We start from the raw sequence: 22,372 nt of genomic DNA, 5'->3' as shown, positions 1-22,372 counted from the left end.
TGGATAAAGAAGATGTGGTTTTTCTATAAAATGGAATATTACTCAGCCATAAAGAATGAGAAAATAGATTCATTCATAGGAAAATGGATACATATTGAAGATATACTCCTAAGTGAAATAAATAAGTCACACATGTGTAAATACCGAATAGTTTCTCTGGCGTGAATAATCTGCAATAATACATAAGATCCTAATAAGATTACTGACATTTAGAAATGGGAAGAAATGAGCTAAAGGTGTAGGGAAGGTGAGATGGGTAGGGGAAGGGTAATAAGTGAAAAGAAAAAAATGTGAGATAATGAAAAGATGGAAATAAAGTGTTTGTAAATGGGGAGGGGAGGTGGGTGTGAAGTGAGGGCAGGGGTAAGGGGAAAAAATGAGAATCAAGACTTGTCATGTAGAGGTACAAGATCCCAACAATGAATGTAACCATACTGTATCCCTAAAATGTACCAATAACCTCGATTAAAGCTGAAAAAAAAGGGTGCATCTTTGAGTGAACATACAAAATAAACTCTTGGTTAACTTACAAAGAGAAAAAGAGAAAAGTTGATCACCAACATAATTAGAAGTGAAAAAGGTAAAATTACAATAGAAATCATTGAAATACAGAAGAATGTTGGCAACTATTATGAAAAGCTATATTCAAGAAATGGACAGATTCTCTGACATAAATGAATTCCCCCAAATGAGCCAAGAAGATATAAAAACCTTGGACATATGAATAACAAGCAATGGAATTCAGAGGGTTAAAAAAATTTGAAAACTCAACAAAGCGTAGGACCTGGTTGATTCACTGCTGGATTTCTATGAAATCTGTAAAGATATTTTACCACCAAATACTCCTCAGATTCTTCCATGAAATTGAATGGGAATCAGTGCTTCAAAATTTATCTCTAAAAACCAACATCACTTTGAGCACAAAATCAAAGTTCCAATTACAAAAGAAATCTATATAGGCCTATCTCCTTAATAAAAGTAGATGAAAAAATCCTCAGTTATATATTGGCAAATAGAATGCCACACATCATCAAAAGCTTTATATATTATGACCAATTTGGTTCTATCCTAGGGTTGCAATGATGGTTCAACATGAACAACTGAACAAATGTAGTACACTACATAAAAAGAATCAAGGAAACAATACATGATCTATCAAGAGATGCAGAACAAGCTTTTGAAAAAAGTGATCAAAATCATATTGAATGGGGAAAAAGTGAAAAATATTCTCTGAAATCAGGAAAAAAGCAAGGATGCCCAGTATCACCATATCTATTCAACACAGTGCTCCAAACCTTAACCAGAGCAATTGGGCAAGAGTATTATATAAAGGGGAGATATAAAAGAAATGAAGAAATAAATTACCGTTATTTAAAGATGGCATGATACTGACCATAGAAGTCCTGAGAATGTCCCCAACAGACTGTTAGGATTAATCAATTTCAAAATTAGTACAAAATTAGCACACAAAATCAGTAGCATTCTTGTATACCAACAATGAACTCACAATGAAAGAAGTTAGGAAAACAATGCCAGTCACAATACCATCAAGAAAAATTAAATATTTGAGAATTAACCGAGCAAATGAAAGACCTTGACAATGAAATCTACAGTTCTCTTAAAATGTGATACTGAAGGGCATAGCAGAAAATAGAATGATATTCCTTGTTCCAGGATTAGCAGAATCAATATTGCCAAAATGGCCATACTCCCCTAAATGATGTATAGTTTTAATGCAATCCAAATCAAAATACCAATAGCATTCTGTGCAGAAGTAGAAAAACCAATCTTAAAATTCATATGGAAATGAGAAAAGATCCCTGATAGCAAAAGAAATCATGTACAAAAGCAAAACAGGTGTCATCACAATATCTCACAACAAGCTATGCCAAAAGTAACAGTGATAAAACAACATGTTAGAGGAAACCCATGAGTGGGTTTTAAGAAGTGATGGCTCAGCCTAAGTGCATCAGGAACTCAGAGATAACAGGAGAAAACTGAATCTTGGGGTACTGGGGCATAGACTAGTAAAAGACTGTCACAGGAAAAAAAAGGTCTGAATATGGTAGAATCATGAAGGACATTGGGCTGGGGGAATCAAGGAGAAAAGGAAAACCCACTGCAAAAGACCACAAGGAAGTGCCAAGATAAATAATTTTTAATTGAGTTTATTGGTACATTTTAGGTATACAGTACAGTTACATTCATTGTTGGGATCTTGTACCTGACAGGTCTTTGTTCTCATTTTTCCCCTTGTCCCTGCCCTCCCTTCACCCCCTCCTACCCTCCCCATTTACAAATACTTTATTTCCATCTCTTCATTTTCTCACATTTTTCCTTTTCCCTTATTACCCTTCCCCTACCCATTCCACCTTCCCTACACCTTTAGCCCTTTTCTTCACCTTTCAAGATAAATAATTTGGAGTGATCTGGATGACTCATTCAGAGAGTTCTTCCTGGAGAATTTAATGCTTATACCAGCCCTGAGAGGTAGGTGCTACTTTTAGAAGGGACAGAACTGGGACTTGGGCACAGGTCTCTGCTCTCCAAAATTTAGTGCTCAGCTACTGAGACTGACACTTACAGAATTTGCTGCAGAAAGTTTTGCAAACATTTATCTCCGAAGAGAGCAGCACATACACCTATACCTATATAGCACCAAATTCTTAATATTTAAATCTTAAAAGCAGCACATATATCCTGCAAGAGATGAATGGATAAAGCAAATATGGCATTTGTACGCAACAGAGTAATACTCTGTCATAAAGAAGAATGAATTAAAGTCATTTGTAGGAAAATGTATGCATATTGACACCATGGTAAGTGAAGTAAATAAGCTAAATTTTGCCTTGTTTCTCCTATATAAGAAATCCACTATATAAATAAACTGTAAATTAAAAGATAGATAATAGGGAAAAATGAGAGAGAAAAAAGTTATTGTAATCCAACATGAGTAATACATCCAAAAGTGCACCTTGATTTAGTATAATTGTCTTGTTTGAATTTTTTCTCTATTATACTGGCTATTAATCCATATTTATATTAATCAAATTGATAAGGACATAAATGAGTCAGATATCAACAACAGAATTTTAAAAGAGGATGGAGAAGAGGGGAAAAAACTTTGAGATATGTACAAGTACAAATCCCCCACAATGAATGTAACCGTTATATGTACTAATAAAACATGTACTAATAAAAAGAAGAAATTAAAAACAAAACAACAAAAAACTCCAAATCATTAAAGTATTGGACGAATAACAGATACATGGATCAATCAAATAGAATGGAGGGTGTAGAAACATCCCTAGACACATTCAGCTACTTGATCTTTGAGAATGGGGCCAAAAACAAAAAATACATTGGAGGAAAAATACATTGAAGGAACACATGCCTTGGAGGTTTATCAGATGATGCCAGAAAAACTTGCTATCTATGTGCAGCAGATTGAAGATCAATCTATAGCTCTCTCCAAATACTAAGTTAAAATCAAGGGCCAGAGGATATAGCTCAGTTGTGTGCCACCTGCCTTGCAAGCTCAAGATTCAGAGTTCAATTCCTGGTACAAAAAATAAAATAAAATAAAAATAGATGAAATATCGGAACATTAAATCAGAAATAATGAAGCCACTGAAAGATAATTAGGTAAAATTCTTGAAGTCATAGGTATAGGGATTTTCTGAACAGAACCTTGGTTTCTCAATAAATAATACCGAGAATCAACAAATGAGACCACATCAAAGTAAAAATCTGTACAGCAATGGAAATAATTAACAGAGTGAAGAGACAGCACACAGAATAGAAGAAAAAACTCCCTGAGATTCTTCAGACAAAGGACTAGTGTCTAGAATATATAAGGAACTCAAAAATTGCACCACCCAAAATAAAATATCCAATCAAAAGACAGGCAAATGAAATGAGTAGACACTTCTCAAAAGAAGTATAATTGGGCAATAAACATTTTTAAAATGCAACACCGCTGGCCATTGAAAAATGCAAATTAAAACAACACTAAGATTTCATCTTACACCTGAAAAAATGGCAATCATCAATATACCAAATAATAATGCTGGCATGGTTGTGATGAAAAAGAAATCTTTCTGCATTTTTTGGTTGAACTGCAAATTTTTAGTACAACCATTATATAAATCAGTATAGAGAATTCTCAAATATTAAAAATAGAAATTCCATTTGAACCAGCTATTCCTCTTCTATATATCTTCCAAAAGTGTTAAAGTCATGTATGATAGAGATAAATGATACCAGTGTTTATTGTAGCACACAAATCATAGTAACTAAATCTTGGAAGTAACTTATATGCGCTTAGACAAAAGAATAAAAAATAAAGACAAAAGAATAAAGAAAATATAGCATCTCTTTATAATGGAACACTACTCAGCTATAAATGGGAATAAAGTTGATATACTTGTGAGAAAATGGATTCACTTGGAAAATATAATGTTAAGTAAAATAAATCAGACATACAAGCCCAAATAGCATATGGTATCTCTTATTTGAGTAAGACAAAGTTCAAATAAAGGATTGATAGAGGGAAACAGGGAAATCTTTTACTAAAAAGTTGTCCAAAAGACTGAGGGTGAGAGAAGTGGGGAGGACAAGAGGGAGTTGAAATATTTAAGATGTGTCATTTACACGTATGAAATATCCACAATGAATGTAAACATTATCTGCTATAAATAAATTAAAAATAGAAGTCAGAATAATAATGAAAATATGAGATGGAGGGAAGGAGGTGGGTGAAGAGGAAAAGGAGAATGAAAAGGAATGAGGATGTGTTACACACATGTACCTACTCCCTAGATGAATGTAAATTTCTATTATTACAAATACCTAGTAAACAATTTTTTTTCAAAATTACCTATTATGTCTTGGGAAATATTTTAGGAACTATGAATATAGCAGTAAGTCCTTGCCCTCATAGATGTTACATTTTAGTCAAGGGGACATAAAATATAACACACTTTAGATCCAACCACTTCTGAAAAAATCCTGCCTAAGTGCAAATGAAACCTTGGAGGGACATCTAAGCATGAATCATAGTATTCTGCCCCTGGCCCTCCAAAGATGCATGCACATCCATTTATGCAAGAGTCACTTGGCTCATCTCCAAGAGTTGCCAGTTGCTAACAGTTTCAGCATTGCTGAAAAGTCAGGTCCAAGCCTCCTCTGAGATTTAAGGCTAACTCTTAATTGCAAGCCCCTATAGAAATGAAAAGATAGTTAAACACTTACAACATTCAGTGGCACCAGATAGGCATTTCCATTCCAAAAGTTACAAATTGGGGATAGCAAGAAATGGGAATAGAGCAAGACCAAAAACCAAAAGGGAAATCATGAAATTCCACAGTTCCACTTCCAACAATCTGTGGCAAGTTGTGAACTCCAAAAGGCTTCAGTGGCTTGTGCCATCCTGAAGACGTTCTGGTGGTTGTAGCTCCCATGGCTTCATTCTTTGACTGGCTTTGCTCATTCCTTGCAGCTTTCCTTCTGGAGTCTCCCCTGCACTTTTGGCTTTACACTCAAAGCTTCATACACTGCCTGGCTTCTCAGGCCTTCTGAAATCTAAGTGGAAGACTTCCTTGAGCCCACAATTCTTGCATTCTACATGCACCTACAATTACCATGATGTGGATTATTCCAAGATCTGCTGGCTTACTTCTAAATTGGCTGTAGGGGTCTAGTCCCTATGAACCAAATCCTAAGGAACAACTTCTCTAGGCAGCTGGCATTCTGGAACATTGTGCACTAGGGCTCTCTTCTCAAAGCAAAATCTCTGTTTGTTTGTTTGTTTTTTATTTTGAGGCTGCAGTCCTGCTGTTTTTTTGTGATGCCCTCAGGCTATATTTTCTATTCTCCTGTTCCTTCTCAGCAGAAAAGATTTCCACTGCTCTAGCTTTGCAGTCCAAAACTTGACTGAAGATTCCTTTCTGGCCAAACTCAAAACATTAGATCATTCTGCTAAGCTCTTTGTTCTTGATTCTCAACATAAATCTGGTTAAAAGCCCGCAACAGTAGTCATGCCACAGCCTCACTATTAGCCTTGAAATTTCTTCTGTAAAATTTAGTCCACCGTACTTAATCTCAGTCTCAGGGAAAGTCTTTGGACATGAGCAAAATGCAGACAAACTTTCTGCCAAGGCAAAACACCCATCATCTGGAGTCCAACAGCCAATGGAGTTCTTCCCAGCAGAAACCTCCTGAGTCTGGGCTTTACCAGCATCATTTCAGTCAGCATTCTTGTCTTCTGAGCTCTATGTAGAAAATCCCATCAAGTACAGCCTAAGGTATTTCATCTCTACTTTTTCATTTGGCATCTCCAGACCTTTCTAACCTCTTCCCAAAAGTCAGCTCCAAAGGCTCCTAAACCACATGGTCAGATACAGTCATAGCAATGACCCTATTTTTCTGGTAACAAATTGTGTCTCACTTACTTTTCTCTCATTGCTTAGACAAAATACCCAACACCAAAAGTTAAAGAGGGAAAGGTTTATTTAGCTCATAGTTTGTAGAGGTTTCAATCTATAATTGGCTGGCTACAAGGCAGGGTAGTGTGGCAGATAGGCATAGCAGAAGAAAAACAGTTTATGGTGGGCTGAAGGTAGCAAACTAAGCAAGGGATGACCACAGCTCTTTCAGTATCTTGTGTCTTATCCAGGCTACTTAGGGTGGTTAGCAATCACACCCTTAATTCTAGTGCCTTTGAGCCTAGCATTGCACCATGAATCAATTCCAGTGTTACACACTTTAGATCCAACCACCTCTGAAAAAGCCCCACCTATGACCAAATGAGGCTCTGGAGAACATCTAGATACAAAGCATAACATGGCCTTTTAGGACTGGCTTTTTTCACTTAGCATAATATTTTGATTGATCATCAGTCTTGTGGTGTGTTGATGTTTATTGATTTTCATTGTTTAATAATGTTCAATTGTGTGGGTGTACCATATTTTCATTAATGTAAAGATTGAATTATTTCTACTTTGAGGCCATTATAAATAATGTTGTAATGAACAATTGTGTACTTTTTTGGGAGTACTGGGGATTGAACCTAGGGCCTTCACATAAAGCTATATCCCCAGTCCTTTTTAAATAATTTTCATTTTGAAGGAGTGTCTCACTAAGTTGCCCAGGGTTGCTCAAAATTGTTATATTCTTGCCTCATACTTCTAGAGTGCTGGGATTACACACTTAAGCCACAACACCTGACTATCTGGACATTTCCTTTCAATTTATTAGGCTATGTAGCCACACATGAGATTGCTGAAATATACAGTAATTGTATGTTTCAAATTTTGAGTAGCTGCTAAATTGTTTTCAACAGCAGCTGAAATATTTAACATATTCAAAGAATGAACATTCTAATTTGTCTTTATATTTACCAACACTTATAATTTTCAAAATTTTAAAGTTATAGCCAACTTAGTATAGTGAAGTATTATACTATTTTTATTTTATTTTTCATTTCCCTAATGATGTTGGCTATATTTTTAGGTGTGTGGAGGCCATTTGCATAACTTCAGTGATAAAATATGCATGATTGTTTGAGTTGTCTTTTTCGTTATTGGGCTGGAAGACTTTTTTTTTTTTAAACTGGGGATTGAACTCAGGTCCTTGTGCTTGCAAGGCAGGTAATAGAACCACTGAGCTAAATATCCAGCCCTTGAAGACTATTATATATACTTAGTACTTAATTCTTTTCAGATAGAGGATTGGCAAATATTTTCACCTACTTTTTGGGTTACCATATATTTTCTTGATGTTGTCCTTTGATATAGAAGTATCTTTAACTTTGATAAAGTCTAATATATCAATTTTTGTTGGTAATATTTTTGCTGTTATGTTCTACAAGATATTACTTGAAATAAGGTATTTTGATACAAGCCTATAATCACAGTACTCCAGATGCTGAGGCAGGAGGATCACAAGTAGTTTTAGGCCAGCCTGGAATACATAGTGAATTCAAGGCCAGCTTGAACTACATAGTGAGACTGCCTCTAAAAACAAACAAAATGTCACTACCTAATGCAATAAAGAATATTTGTACCTATGTTTTAAAGAGCTTATTCTTTCACCTACTATTTTTAGATTTATGATCCATTTTGAGCTAATTTTTATGTATGGCTTAAGATAATCCAATTTCATTATTTTTCACATACATAATCAATTTTCCCAGCATCATTTAGAAGTAATGCTATTTCTACTTATTAAATGGTCTTGACACTTGTCAAAAAACAACTAGCCATAAATATAAGGGGTCATTTTTTAAATTCTCAGTTCTATTCTATTGGCAAATATATTTATTCCTAGAGCAATAGCAGTGTTTTGATGGTTGCAGCTACGAGTCCTCTAATTCTGTTCTTTTTCAACATTTAGGGACTATATTATTTCCTCATGAAATTTAGGATCATCTGTCCATTTCTGGAATTTTTCTAAACATTTTATCAGTATATCAACTTTGGAGGTTACACTTTATTTTTTTTTTTATTGAGTTTATTGGTACATTTAGGGATACAGTACAGTTACATTCATTGTTGGGATCATGTACCTTTACATGGCAAGTCTTGATTCTCATTTTTTTCCCCTTACCTCTGCCCTCCCTTCACCCTGGAGGTTACACTTTAAAAACAGCAAAAATATTTTTACAAAGAAAATAAACTTAAATAAAGCTTTTTTAAAAAAGGAGGAGATGAAGACTTGAAAGCAGGTTAAGGGGACTGAGGAAAAATTAAATATAAGATGTACATGTTCAAATTCTATATGATGATCATTAAGTATATCTAAATTGTACCAATAAATTTAATTAAAACTTTAAAATATAAAATATAGAACTTTAAAAATAAAATATAGTTGAAACAATTGATTTGTATTAAATTTGGAGACTAGCTATATGTTTTAATTTGGAGGCTAGCTATAATGTTTAAATAAATAATAAAAAGTGAGATTTTCTGATAATTTTTTGAATTATGTTTCTCTGCCTAAATGTCACATCTATATGTTATACTTTATATTTACATTTAAGTAGTTGATTCGGTTTAGATCATTAATTAATTTTTTTCTGATAAGATTTTGAACTCTTGGACTCAAATAATCTTGTTGCCTCAGCCTCCCTGGTAACTGTGACTACGGTTGTACCACTGCACCGAATGGTGAGTCTATTTAATAACAATTTATCTTTAGTGCTTCTTCAAAGCAATAGGTATTAGATTGTTTGTAAAATGATTATCTGAAAAATTATAGTTACATTTAGCATTTTAAGTTAAAAAACAATATCAGGAAGACAGGAACTTTTGAAAATTAAATCTCCAACTTCTGTGCTTGAGGCTGAACTTTAGTCTCTGATCACTCATTATTTGACTGAATGAAAAATCTAATATTACTTGCCCACTTATCATTTGGAAAACAATTATCCTACTGTCTTCAAAGCAATTTAGCATCAAAATGAATAACTTTTCCTTTTGGGAGTCAAGTATGTTAAGTGAGTTAACATTTTTTCCAGTTTTATTTTTAAGTAGTCATGAGCATTATGATAGCTCTGAAAAGTTTTTCATGTTAGTAAAATGCTAGGTTTCCAACACAATGAAGTTTTGTTTTGGGGTGTTTTTTTGTAGTATATGTTGTAAGTTTATATTTTTGATATAGAATAAAAAGAACAATGAGGCTGTAAATGCTGTGAAATTGCAACACTTGAATATGAAACTTTCTTTGAAATATATCAAGACCTCTTGAAATTATCTATTGTGAGATAATAAAAATTACTATTCCCAAAATATTATTTGGGAAGCTTCAAAGTAGCAAAATTTTCTCAAATTTATAATTACTATGGGGACTAGGCAAGACATGAAGTTTCAGCAACAGTGTGATATTGGAAATGTCCACTGTATATCAAAGTACTGCATTGTGCCTTAAAATACCTCATAAATTTCTACAATATAATTTTTAAAAATGTACTTAGTGTGCCTAATTTTCCCAAATAATGGTTCAACTACATAAATTTAACTTTCCATTCATTTCCTAAAGGCTAAAGTGCATTCATTAATATGCTTTCTTATGAATAACATGTAGATCACAAAAAAGCAGTAAACTGTGCATACATAAATAAATATTTATGTGAATATAGAAGGGCCCAACTTCAGATTTGAGATTTATCATTTATTAATGTTAAAAATAGTAATTTTAAATAACTCAATTGCTTGTCAATAACTCAATGGTCTTGTCTCACTTATATGTGGAATGTAAGAAGTTGATCCCAAAGAAGTAGAGGATAGAACAATAGTTATAAAGAAGGTTGGACAGGTGGAATTACTTTAAATAAACTAAGCAAAATAAGATAATTATAATTGACAATTCGGTATTTCAATGTAGATAGTAAAGAAGAATTTTGAATATTCTTTTTGCAAAATAAATTTTAAAAATGCCTGATGTTATAAAAACACCAATTACCGGGCAAGAGATTTAGCTCAGTGGTTTAGTGGCCTGCCTTACAAGCCCAAGGACCTGAGTTTAATCCCTGGTACAAAAAAACCAAAAAAAGAAAAACCAAAACAAAAAAACACACCAATTACCCTGATCATTACATATTGAATATTTGCATTGAAATGTCACACTACATGCTGTAAATATATACAATTATAATGTGTCAACTGAAGATAAAAAAAAATCCTTCAAAAAATGAATTCAACAAAAAAATTCAACTGTTAGAAAGATGTACTTTTAAAGGGCCGACCACTAAATATATAACTCTTCTCAAGCATTACGTATAACATAACCTCCATAAGTCAACAGGATTAGTGCTACAATGCAAACTACACTTAAATTCCTTTGCTATTGTGAATAAGTGAAAGGCACAACTACAACAAAAAGGCACTTACAACTATAGGTCTAACATAACTTTCAGATACATTATAATTTAAATATGTATATTATATCATGTGTACCATATATATATATGTATACATATATATAGCACATTATGTATATCATAATTTAAATCTGTCTAAATTACACATTATAGTCATCTTCTGTGACCTTTTTTGTTGATTAGTAGCATAGAAAATATTTATTCATTTTTCTCTTTTACTGTTTTCTTTTCTTTTTAATGAGTTTATTGGTACGTTCTAGTTATACAGTACAGTTACATTCATTACTGGGATCTTGTACCTTTACATGACAGGTCTTGGTTCTCAGTTTTTCCCCTTGTCCTTGCCTTCCCTTCACCCCCTCCACCCCCCAGTTTACAAACACTTTACTTCCATTTTATCGTTTTCTCATATTTTTTCTTTTCCCTTATTTCCTTTTCCCTACCATTAACACTTTCTCTACACCTTTAGTCCTTTTCTTTCTATTTCACATTGCTAATTATCTCATTAGGATCTTGTGTACCATTATAGCTTTTCACACCAGAGAAACTATTTGGTATTTACACATGTGCGACTTATTTATTTCACTTAGGATTATATCCTCAATATGTATCCATTTTCCTAAGAATGACTCTAACTTATCATTCCTTATGGCTGAGTAGTATTCAATTTTATAGAAAAACCACATCTTTTTTACCCAGTCTCCAACTATAGGACAAATGGGCTGTTTCCATGTTTTAGCTATTACAAACTGTGCTGCTACAAACATAGGTGTGCACTTGTCACTGTGATATGATTCTTTTGATTCATTTGGAAAGATACCCAGCAGAGCAATGGCTGGGGAAAATGGAACCTCTAGATACATTTGAGGTATCTCCATATTGATTTCCACAGTGGTTGCACCATTCTGTACTCCCAACAACAATGGAGAAGGGTATCTTTCTCTCCACAACTCTGCCAACATTTGTTATTGTGTGATTTCTTCATAGCAGCCATTCTTTGTGGGGTGAGGTGGAATCTTAGTGTTGTTTTCATCTGCATCTCTCAAATGACGAGTGATGATGTGGAACATTTTTTCATATATTTACCTGCTGCTTTTACTTCTTTGTCTAAGAAATGTCTGTTGATTTCAGATGCCCATTTTTGAATAGGGTCTTTATATTTGGGGGGTGATTGTTTTGAATTCATTATATATTCTAGATAATAGTCCTTTGTCTGAGGAGCAGCTGGTAAAATTTTCTTCCCACATTGTAGGTTGTCCCTTAGTTCTGTTGATGGTTTCTTTTGCAGTGCAGAAGCTTTTTAATAAGATGAGATCCCAGTTGTTGATTCCTTCTGTTAGTTCCCATGCTACTGAGGATTTGTTCATAAAGTCTTTTCCTATGCCAAAATCTTCAAGTGTTCTGCCTAACTTCTCTTCCAGCAAGTTTAGTGACTCATTTTAATCTTTAGATCATTAATCCACTTGGATTTTTATTTAGTGCATGATGAAAGATAATTCTAGCTTTAATCTTTGGCACGTTGAAATCCAGTTTTCAAAAGCATTTAATAAAGAGGCTATCTTTCCTCCAGTGGGGATGGTCAGCTCCTTTGTCAAAAACAAGGTAGCTGAGCACATCTGGAGGTGCTTTTGGTCTTCCACTCTGTTCCACTGACCCTCAGTTCTGTTTCTTTGTGAGTACCAATGCTTTTTATCACAATGGCTTTGCAGTATAGTTTCAGATTGGGAATTGTTATACCCACTACCACATCTCTGTTGCCTAGGATGGCTGTGGCTATTCTGGGTGTCTTCTGGTTCCAAATGAATTTTTGGATTCTTCTTTCTAGTTCTGTGAAATATACTATTGGAATTTCAGTTGGCATTACATTGAATCTGTATAGCAGTTTTGGTAGCATAGCCATTTTCACTATGTTGATTCTCACTACCCAGGAGCATGGGATATCTTTCGATTTTCTTATATCCTCTTCAAGCTCTTTTTTCAGAGTATTGTAGTTTTCAGTGTAGAGTTCTTTTGCTTCTTTTTTTCAGGTTGATTCCTAGATACTTCATTTTTTTGGATGCTACTGTGAAACGAATTGTTTCCCTAATTTCTCTCTCAGTAAGTCTATTATTTTTGTACAAGAAGGCTATTTATTTTGGAGTGTTGACGTTATATCTTGCTACTCTGCTAAAAGTGTCAATTAAGTCTAGAAGTCTTTTGGTGGAATTTTTTGGGTCTTCAATGTAGAGTATCATATCGTCAGTAAATAATGACAGTTTAACTTCTTCCTTTCCTATCTTTATTGCTTTAATTTCTTTCTCTTGGTTAATTGCTATAGTTAATATTTCCAGAGCTATATCAAAGAGGAATGGTGATAGTGGGCATCCTTGTCTTGTTTCTGATTTTAACTTGAAACTTTTCAATTTTGGGCCATTTAATATGATGTTGCCTGTTGGTTTTTCATAGATAGCCTTTATTAAGTTGAGATATAGACCATCTATTCCAATTTTTTGCAGGGATTTTGTCATGAATGGGTGTTGAATTTTGTCAAGTGCTTTTCCTGCATCTATTGAGAGGATCATGTAATTTTTGTCCTTGACTTTGTTAATATAGTGTATTACATTTATTGAATATGTATGTTGAACCATCCTTGCATCCCTTGAATAAATCTGACTTGGTCAGGATGTATGATCTTCTTGATAATCCTCTGTATTCTGTTTGATATTATCTTATTAAGGACTTTTGCATCTATATTCACTAAGGAGATTGTCCTATAGTTCTCTTTTTTAGTTGCATCTTTCCCTCATTTGGGAATCAAAGTGATACTTGCATTAAGGAATGAATTTGGAACTATTGCTTCCCTTTCTATTTCATTTAAAAGTTTGAAGAGCAATGGCAGTAGTTCCTCTGTACATGTCTTGTAAAATTCAACAGTGAATCCATCAGGCTTTTCTTCATTGGTAAAGTTTTAATTACATTTTCAATTTCACTGATTTTAATTGGAGCATTTAAAATGTTTTTATCTTCTTTTTCAACTTTGGTAATTCATAAGTATCTAGAAATCTTTCCATTTCTTCTGTGTTTTCCATTTTATTGGAGTACAGTTTCTCAAAGTAGGTATTGATGATCCTCCTCTGGATTTCTGCTGGATCTTTGTGACTTCGCCTTTTTAATTCCTGATTGCATGGATCTGAGACTTTTCTTTCCTTTTTTTGATAAGGTTTGGTAAGGGTTTATCAATATTTTTATTCTTTCAAAAATCCAACACTTTGATTCATTTATTTTTGCATCATTTTCTTAGTTTCCATTACATTGATTTCTGCTCTCATCTTCATCCTTCCTCTCTTGTTCCAGCTTTGGGTTTTTCTTGCTCTTGTTTTCTAGGAGTCTAAGATTCATCATTAGGTTTTTTATTTGAATTCACTTTGTTTTCCTGGTATGGTCATTCAATGCTATGAATTTTCCATGTAGAACTGATTTCATTGTGTCCCATACATTCATGTATGTTGTATTGGTATTTATGCTTATTTGTAAAATCTGTCTGATTTCTTCTTTAATTTCTTCTGTGATCGATTTATTGTTCAGGAGAGTGTTGTTCAATTTCCATGTGTTTGTGAACTTCCTACGGTTTCTTATGCTGTTGATCTCCACCTTGATTGCACTGTGATCTAATAATATACAGGGAATAACTCTGATTCTTCTGCATTTATTCAAACTTGTTCTGTGATATAGTATGTGATATATCTTGAAGAATGACCCATGTGCAGCTGGAAGGGATGTATATTCTGATTTTGTGGGGTGGAACACTCTATAGACGTCTAATAAGCCCATGCATTCAAAAGCTTGGTTCAGTTCTAGTATTTCATTACTGATTTTTTGCCTAGAAGAACTGTCTATTTGTGATAGTGGGGTATTTAGATTCCCCCATACAATTGTATTAGTGCTTATTTGGTTTTTCATGTTTCTTAATATTTCTTTTATATAGTTGGGTGCATTAATAATTGGTGCATATATGTTTCTGATTGTCATCTCTTCCTCTTGAACTGTTCCCTTTACAAGGATGTAGTACCCTTCTTTGTCTACCTTAATCAGTTTTGCTTTGAAATTTTCTTTCTCTGCGAATAAGATTGCTACCCCTGCTTTTTTCTGTGCTCCTATCACATGGAGAACTGTTTCCTTCCCTTTCACTTTCAGTCTATGGGATTCTTTTTGCACTAGGTGTGCTTCTTGTATACAACTTATTGTTGGATTTTGCTTCTTAATCCATTCTGCCAGTCTATTTCTCTTGATTTGTGAATTGAGGCCATTGACATTGATGGTTATAACTGATATGTACTGACTTATTATTGACATGTTATTGTCCTTTTGTTGACTCTTTTTAATTTTGTGCCATCTCCTTTTAGTTTCTTGCCTTGACTATTTGATTTGCTGTGTTCGGTCTCATGGTGTTGTGATCTTCATTGTTTTTTTCTAGGGTAATATTTAGAAGTCCTTGTACTACTGGTTTGGTATTCATGGAGTTTTTCAGGTGTTCTTTGTCATGGAAGTATCTCATTTCCCCATCCATTTTGAAAGAGAGTTTTGCAGGATACATCAGTCTAGATTGAAGGTTGTTTTCTTTTAGGACTAGAACTACCTCAATCCACGCTCTCCTTGACCTAAGGGTTTGTGTTGAAAAGTCTACTGTGATTGTGATGGGCTTTCCTTTGCATGTGATTTGTTTCTTTTCTCTTACTCCTTGTAGTATTTTGTTCTTCTGTTGGCTTTCTGGGATCTTGATTATTATATATTTACGTGTAGATTTTTTTTTTTATTGTGGCTAGTTGGAGTCCTATTTGCCTTACTCATGTGGATGTCAAATTCTTCCCCTCTATTTGAGAAGTTTTCAGTCATTAATTCTGTGAACAGCTTTTTAAAGTCATTTGCATTTTCTCCTGCTACTTCCTGGATTACTATTAGTCTTATGTTATTCTTCTTTGCATCATCTCGGAGGTGTTAGATTTCTCATGATCCCTTACTGTTTTTAAGAGACTTTCCTTTTCATGGTCACCATTTGCTATCCTATCTCCTATATCTGAGATTCTATCTTGGCCTTCTTTTATTGTTTTCCATACACTTTCAATAGAGTTTTTAATCTCCTGGTTATTTGTTTGAATCTGTTTAATGGATTCCATTTCTTTCCTATGTTGGGCTTTCACAATTTCTATTTCTTTCTTATGTAGGCCTACATGGCTTCTAATTATTGTCCTGAGCTCATCTATTTTTTTGTCAGTTTCTGTTCTAGAGTCTTGAATCATGACTTTCATTTTGTTCACCATCTCTATGGTTATCTGAGAAATTATTTCTGTCTCAAACTTTTCTAGAGCCTGATTGATCTGTTTTGTTACTTCCTGTGCTGTGAATTCAGGGTGTCTTGGTGGTTCACTATCAGACTTTTCATCCTCATTTGCTCTACTGTTTGCCATTGGTGAACTGGAAGTCTATGTTTGTGTCTTGCTTAAGTGTTTTCTCATTTTTATTTTTGTTGTTGGGTTGTCCTTGGTTTAATTCCTGGATTATTACTTACATCTTCCTGATGTAGTTGCTCTTTACCTTTTAAATGTCTAATGACTCATAGACATTCTCATTTTCATAATATCAGAGAAGACAACTTGTCCAATCTATCCCTATCCTTTATCCCAATTGATACAATCAGCAACACACTAGGCTCAAGCACAACTTGCAAATTGACCACTTGTGGTAGTCATTAATCTATCACCTTTAAACCATGTGAATTTAATTAAAATCAAGAAGCAGCCCAAAATATGTTTACAGTGAACAAACTCCTCAACATAGCATATTTACCATTTAGGAATGGGGTCCTAGACATAGTTAGGACAAGGAGAGTAAATAAATAAAAGAACTGGAGAAGATTTCAAGTGAATCTAGAGGACACAGAGTGACCGCACAATCTTTAGGAAACAGTTAAACTCAAAAGGGATAGACAGCTTGCAAACATAAGGAAAAGAGTATATCCCCTAAAGAGCAATAGGGGCTCACATTCCCTTGAAACTACTGACCCTTGAGTGAGGCACAATGATAGAAAAAAAAAGAACATTAAGAAAAAAATGATAAAAGAAAAAATCTGAGTCACGGCAGGAGCAGGAACAGAAAGGGAGATGTGGGATAATATGGTGGAGCAAGAGACTGAGTTGGTGAAAGAGAATAGAAAAAATAATTTACAGAGTGGAATCAGGAAAAGAAAGAAAAAGACAAAAAAATGACTTTGAAGGGCTTCTTTCAGACTGCATCTCTGCTGTCATAATAAACATCATGTGCAGTCATGTGCAGAACCATATCCCCCTATCTCAGGTAGCCAATGGCAGACCCCCGGGATCCAGACTGACCTCAGGCCACAAGGCCTAAATTGAGCTCCCCAACCTCCTGCAGGGTTGAACTCCAGACAGTTCTACTACAGGTTTCCCCCACCTTTGCTTTAAAGATGTTCAAATTAGGGAGCTCAGATAATTAGCCTTTATAACCAGCTATGCCTCTGCAGAGTGGATCCAAAGACTGGCACAATCAGGAGGTCTGAGAGCGGGGGATGGTGTTCTCAGTGGCGCCCTTGCAGCTACCCTCCTAGCATTGGAGCAGCAATGGCAGGGCCCACAGGGGAGGGCACAGCTAATCAGTCCCAGGGAATGGGCCCAGGCAGGCTGGAGGGAGATCTGATGTTTGAGCTGCTTTCCCAAATCTCACCTTCCTGGCATTGGAAGAGCAGCAATGGCACCCACAGGGGAGGGCACAGCTACCTGGATCCGCAGACTGGGCCAAGGCAGGCTGGAGGGAGATCTCATGTCCGAGCTGCCTTCCCAAATCTCACCTTCCTGGCATTGGAGGAGCACCAATCTATAGTTTTTGTTTTTTTTTTTTTTTTTTTTTGTTTTTGTTGGTACTGGGGATCAAACTCCAGTCCTTGAGCTTGCGAGGCAGGCAGCAGAACCACTGAGCTGAATCTGGTCCCAAATGTGTTTGTTAGTTTTCTTTTTTTTTTTTGAAAATATTTCTTAGTTATATATTATATTACTTAGAGAACTATCAACAGAGTTTTGATTTAGAAATAAGCCAGCAGTTTGAAATTATTTGTTTTAACAAGTAGAATTTAGATTTTAAAAGTTTAAGTAACTTCTTTTGATAGAATCAGAAAAATTGAAATACATCCCTGGAATAAAGCAATCCAAAACCTAATTACTAGACTAGAAATATTCTCCAGGAAGGTATAATCACATTAAGAGAAAAAATGTTGACAATAGGTATATTAAAAACTCAATATGATGGGTTACAAAATAGTTTCACACTACTTTAATTAGTTCAAGCCAAAGAAAGATGAATGCCAACTTAGGAAATAAGTTTTGCTTTTCTGTTGTGAAATACCCTTTCACCAGTGAGTTGAAAGGATCCCATCTAAGTTTTAATATGTAAGAACCAGAGAACTTGGATCAGTGTGCAGTAAAAGGGATTATTTCTGGTGTTGTCTTAGTTACATTTCTTGTTGTTGGGATAGAATACCTGACACCCATAAGTTAAAGGAGGAAAAATTTATTTCAGCTCACAGTTTCTAGAGTTTTCAGTCCATAGTTGACTGGACCCAAGATGGGAAGAAGCACGGTAAAGTGGCATAGCAGAAGAGAAACAGTTTAGAGCAAAGCAGTCAGGAGGCAGTAGCAGCAAGCAGCAAAACTTCCTTTCCCTATTATCATTCCAGGCTATAAGCCTTTTGGGTGGTGCCACAAACACCCAGATTGGGCCTTTCCATTATCCACACCTAGAACAATGCTAAGCAAATCAATGGAGAAATTTAGTACCACACAGCCTTAATACTAGTATCACACAGTTCAGCTAGCTCTGAATCTACACCTGGATCTAGATCTACACCCAGATCTGCAAAGATGAGTGCATGAGGTTTAGCGGGCACATATAGACACAAGTCAGAACAAATGTTAGAGTTTATGAGGACTATGTTTATGGATCTATGGAGAAACATTTTATCAGAAAATAATCATTTGGAAACAAAAGAAAATTCTGCTTTCATGATAATGCTTAATCTATAAATCAAAATTTCTCCTAGGAAATATAAAACATATACTTAAATAGGAGCCTTAATACTTGTATATTTTAATTTCAATGTATATTTTAATTGCACAATGTCATCAGACACTGATGACATGAAATGATGTCTGTAATAACGAACAGAAATATTAATTTAAAGTAGTGCATGGTTTGTTTAATATTTGCTAAATCTTCTTTTCATTCTGATTTAATCTTTTAATCAACAGCCTTTAAATCACTATACTTAGTATACAAAAATTTTTATAATCTGATACTACTCTGCCAAATTTTAATTTTCTCTACTCCTAGTGTTCATTATTTTTTCTGACTATGCCACAAACATGCTAAAGAACAGTTCTGTCTCTGTTTTAATTTACCTTGTTCAAATACATCTCATCTTTCAAATTTTAGTTCAAGATCCAACTCCTCTAAAAATTATTCCTCAATTAGTCCAGTTGTAATTGCTTTCATTTTTCTGAATTTTATGACACATTGTAAAAATATAACCCACTCTTTAATTCTGTATGGATTTGCATTGGGACAATGATTTTTAGATCACATATCTAAATATAAAAATATAAAAACTAAAGAAATTTTACCAATAAACTCAGTGATAGAAAATAAAAAGATGTGTAATATATAAAAAAGAAAGAAAATAATAATTAGAGAAATATATGTCCTCAACTAAATGTTGATTTATATGAATATTTAAATTGTTAAATGTTTCATTCCTTATCCTCTTTCCCCTCAGCCATAGAATATAGTATAATATTGAGAATGTTAAAATATCAATTTTTAGGTGAACTAAATATCCTCTGGGGAGTAGCTGAATATGACAACTCTAGGCTCCTGGGCAACACCAAGAAGAAAATAAATTATTCTCAAAATAAAAAATGCTCTAAGTATCAATTCTGCTTTCCAGGTGATCATCCTAGGACTACTGTTGCATGCAACTTCCAAATCAGTCCAAATTACCTCTACCTTCTAGTATTCACACTCTAGTCTCAAAACAATGATCCCAATAAGTTCGGGTGGATGATGAGCAGGCTATAACCCAAATGATGCTTGTGACACTTCTTTTTTTTTTAAGTTTTAAAATAATTTTACTTCCCTGAAGTTAATTTTTGAAGTTTATCTTGACTATAGATGCTTTAGAGTTTTTTATACTAAAATATGTTGTGGTTTTCTTGAGTTTATCACCAAGTAAATAATAGTATTAAAATATCTGAGCCAAGGAGTTTACTTACGCCATAAAGCCTACTTGTGTTTTTCCCAGAGAAACAACAATAACAACAAAAATACCATAATTATGTATAGACAGAAATATAAATGAGAATCATATACCAGTGTAGATTTTTCAGCATTTGTAAAATGAATTTAAAAAAAAATTTTATTGAGTTTATTGGCACAATCTAGGTCTACAATACAGTTACATTCATTAATGGGATCCTGTACCTTCACATGACAGTTCTTGGTTCTCATTTTTTCCCCTTGTCCCTGCCCTCCCTTCACCCCTTCCTCCCCTCCCCATTTCCAAACTCTTTATTTCCATTGCTTGTGACACTTTTGAGATTAATCTGTAAAAGCGTTCTCATTCATTCATACTCTTTCTTGGATTATTTACTCTGGGGGAAGCCAACTGACATATCATAAACATTTTGGTGATGACTACCTGGTGACTAGGTGAAGCCTCAGTGGATATCTATATGAATAAGCTTGAAAATGAATCCTTGCAAGCAATGAGCATATGAAGCCTGGAGTACCTAGACTGATATCAAATAAAGTATATTTTAAAACAAGATATAATAACCAAAATGATAATATTACTACTAAAATAATAAAAAGATCAGCTCAGAAGGACATAAAAATAATAAGTATATATTTACCCAATAATAAAACTTCAAAATGCATGAAGCAAAACTGACAAAATTACAGGGGAAAACAGACAATTCTTTTATACTTTTAACACCTATCAGAAACTAACAGAACAAGAAGACAAAATGTGAACCAAAACTTACATCAGAAGAAATCAGACACTAATTCTATTTAATACGTTTTTATAGAGAACACATAACACTTTTTGTTCAAGTGCATTAAGTGTTTTTCCATATTTATATAGCCAAATGATATTTGACAAATTTATTGAGGTAATTTAATGGAGAAAAGATAGTCTTTTCAACAAATGATGTTGTGATAACTATATAGGTTTATATAAAAAACTTTATGATTCATTGTGCACCATACACATATATTAATTGAAAATATCTGAATATAAGAGCTAAAACTATTAAAACCATAGGATAAAATTGGAGAATTTTTCTGAAATTGGGTCAGGTAGAATGTCTTAAATAGGATAACAAAAACACAATATGCAAAAGAAAAATGATAAAGTCAACTTCATCAAGATTAAGAAAATATGTTCTCTGGAAGACATAATTAAGAACACAAAAAGATATGCTACAACCTTGGAAAAATGCTATAAAACATATATCTAACAAAGCACCCTTATATCAAGAATATGTAAAGAATTTGTACAACTCTAGAACAATAAAACAACTCAATTTAAACATGAGAGAAAAAATCAACATGTTTCCAAAGAAAATATATATGTAGCCAATAAGCACATGAAAAAAATGCTATTATAATCGTTAAGAAAGTACTCATCAAAACCACAAAAACCTACCACTTTACAATCATGGAGATGATTCCAATCATAGTAACAACTAACAAATAAATGTTGGCAAGGATGTGGAGCACTATTGAAGGGAATGTAATTCATATGTCAGTTGTACAAAACAATCTGGCAGTTTCTCAAAAGGTTAAGCATAAAGTCATCACATGACTCAAATTTTCACTCTTAGGTTTTTAACATAAGCAAAAGGGAATCATATAGCCACAAACTAATAACCAAAATGTCTATCCACATATTTACAAATGACTTTGTTATATCAAAAAATTGGAATACTAGTCAGCAATAAAAATGACCTATTGGTGTATTTAACAACATAAATAAATATTTAACAATATTATAAAGCAAATCTGAGGGTGATGGAACCATTGTCTATATATTGACTATGGTAGTATATACACAGTTGAATACAATTACCAAAATTTTTGAAGTTGTGAGTGTATTTTAAAATGATTTGAAAAGATTGCATGCATGTTAATCATACTATGATATAAAGATGCCACCTTGTGCAAGAAAGCATTGAAAGAAAATGTAAGGAAAGTTCAAACCTGATGCCAACCTCACCTGTAAGATTGAGGAGTGGCAACTTTAAACTGCATTGAAATGTCCAGGTTGCTGAGCTATTATTTAGTAGATATAAGAGCATTATACTTTGGTAAATTTCAGAAAGGGTTAATTGAAGTGCCATACTAAGCTTTACAAGGAAGAGTGAATAATAAAACTGTTATATATGTTTT

Source organism: Fukomys damarensis, unplaced genomic scaffold, assembly GCF_012274545.1.
Source record: "Fukomys damarensis isolate Sample0158 unplaced genomic scaffold, DMR_v1.0_HiC HiC_scaffold_39, whole genome shotgun sequence".
Taxonomy (NCBI): Eukaryota; Metazoa; Chordata; class Mammalia; order Rodentia; family Bathyergidae; genus Fukomys; species Fukomys damarensis.
Note: the sequence above shows the minus strand (reverse complement) of the source record.